This window comes from Centruroides sculpturatus, unplaced genomic scaffold (assembly GCF_000671375.1).
Source record: "Centruroides sculpturatus isolate CEXI.00-Female unplaced genomic scaffold, Cexi_2.0 scaffold28, whole genome shotgun sequence".
Taxonomy (NCBI): Eukaryota; Metazoa; Arthropoda; class Arachnida; order Scorpiones; family Buthidae; genus Centruroides; species Centruroides sculpturatus.
In genome coordinates, this window is record NW_019384448.1 from 1,157,091 (window position 1) to 1,159,762 (window position 2,672).

A 2,672-nucleotide genomic window follows, 5' to 3' on the forward strand; every position below is an offset into this window, starting at 1 on the left:
AATCTGCCCCTGTACTGGTATTACTTTACGGTAAACGTTACTTTAGTATATATTCTATTTGGATTAATGGAAGTTAATGGATTAATGGATATCTCGAGCCCTGTTCCGTTCTATCCAGTTGCTCCATTGTATGTCTGGCCGAACTCACGGTGGGCTTTAAGAAATGACTTGTTAGTGCTCACAGGGAGGAAATAACCTAAATATACACATAACAGAGAATTCAGAAAAGAAAACAATATGCCTTACAAATTTTTTACTACCCGAGGTACCCTCTTTATTCGAGAAAATTTCAGGACGAAATATGCAGCTGTGTTCTGTGTATATATATATACAGTAAACCCTCCTATAAAACGGGTTCATATAATACGGATTCGTATATAACGGCGAAATAATTGCGATTGTATTCGTATAAACACGCTAAAAGAAACTCGTATAATACGGTAAAACGTCATCGCTGACTCGTGTCGCGACAGGATTGGTCGAATCTAGACAAATAGCGGATATTGCACAAACCGTTGAGTTTAAACGAGCAGCGGACCTACTAAAAACCATTTATTATTTAACGGCCATAAAAATTATATTTATATTAATGATGTCTCCAAAGTTCAGCGAATTTTTCGCAAAAAAAATAATTTATCAGAAAGCACGCGAGCGCCATTCGATGCACCGCTCCACGAGAAAAGCTTTAAGCAATGGCGTCGTCGAACGGTGCACACTCGGCAAGTAATCCTACAATTTTTTTGTTTATAGCATAGTTTATATGGATTATTCCCAAAAATTATACGTATTTTGAAAATGTTGAGTCGAATTAGTCTAGAATCGATTAATTTTATGGAAGAAAACCTTTCAAACAGCCGTAGTCCGTAAACTGCACACGTTGCGGGCTGTGATTGGCTGGACTCGTAGAAAATGGATTCATAAAAACCGGAACGTATCTACCATGTTATAGGGGGGTCGACTGTATATTGAACTTGCTTATTTATTAAGTGCGTTAGATAATCTATTAATTAAAAATAGATTTAGAGAAGTCTACGTTTCTTACTGGCTTGCCGAACAAACGAATATGAATAGACCCTAGACTAGGGGTGGTGTTGTGGAAATTGCTTTTATCGACGAGGTGTTGTAACTAACGATCGATATAGTTAAGTGCTGTGGAGTACGCTTGGTGAGGGGAAAGTTTATCAACCGGAGTGAAAGTTTTGTAATTGGAAGAGAAGGCTTGTGAGACAGTGTACGGAGTTATCTGCCTCCCTAGTCCTTGGTTTTGGAGTTGTTTGGGTTGTTCAGAGGTATTTTCTGTCTTTGGAACGGGATTTCGTGGGACAGGCGTATCAGGTAGGAGTGTAGTTTGAGTGTCTTCAAGTGGTGGCGGGAAATTCGGGAGTCGGGGCGTCTTCGCCCCGGCCTGAACGGTCTGGGTCTATGGACATGGGGGTGGAATCGGAGTTGCAACCTTCGCTGCTTCGGTTTATGTCTCCGGTGACAGAAGTCACAAAACTTGGTTGGATACGGCAAAGTCTAACGGAGGAACATACTTACTCCATATTCTGGAAAGGGGATCATCCCCTACGCCGTCTGCGTCCACCGGAGTTGCATGCGGTTTTGCGGGGGTATTTCCCTAATCCGGAGAAGATACTGGACGTGCGTTATACGCGTAATGGTCTACTTTTACTAAAAACGTTAGATCCGGACGTAGCGGCTACGGCCCTTGGGGTTACGTCTTTGGGGGACACGCCGGTTTACGGTCGGCTGGCCCAAGACTGCGTATCTACAGGCTACGTTATTCGGGGAGTGGATACGACAATATCAGCTAAGGAAATCCACGATTTACTTGAGGAGGACGGAGTTCCAATTCTCGAGGTTCGGCGGTTTACTCGGAAGGTGGAGGGTGTCATGGCGCCTAGTACTACGGTTTATTTGTCGGTGGCCAGTGTCACTCCACTGGCGTTTGTAAAACTATATTATCAACGGTTTCGATGCGAATGTTTCTACCCCCGTCCTCGGCTGTGTTTGCGGTGTCTAAATTACGGTCACGGGCAGACAAATTGTAGAGGCAGTCAGAAATGCCTGAAGTGCGGACGAGATCATGACGCGACGGATTGCGAGGCGGACAATATAAGGTGTGCTAGGTGTGGAGGAGAACACACAGCGGACTCTGCGCATTGTCCAGAATATCAACGGGAGGCGCGGATATTGAAACTGCGTACGTTACACAGGTGCTCTCACATGGAAGCGAGGGGTAAATTGGAGAAGACTTCCAAATCCCCAACAACATATGCTCAGGCAGTCAGAGTAACATCTGGATCCCAGGCGGGAGACAGAGAAAGAGTAAGACAAACACAGAGTAAGCAGGCATCGGTCAATGCCAGGGTGGACGAGGGGGTGTTACAGACGCTTATCTCTAGAATAGCGAACTTGGAAACCGCTATAGTGGTATTACGTAATGAACTTGTTGAATTGCGGAAGTCGTGCCAAGGGAGTACCTGCGAGGTGACTCAGGGGAGCCAGCAGGTAGACTCAAGGGAGATCACGCATCCTCCAGGGTCGGGAAATGCGAATTTCAAACGTCCTTTCCAAGGCGAGTTGCAGCGCAAGATAGGGAGAACTCCTAAGAAGAAACGTGGGGGGAAACAGACTGATGCTCTCCCTCCGGGCACATCGGAATCCGAGGG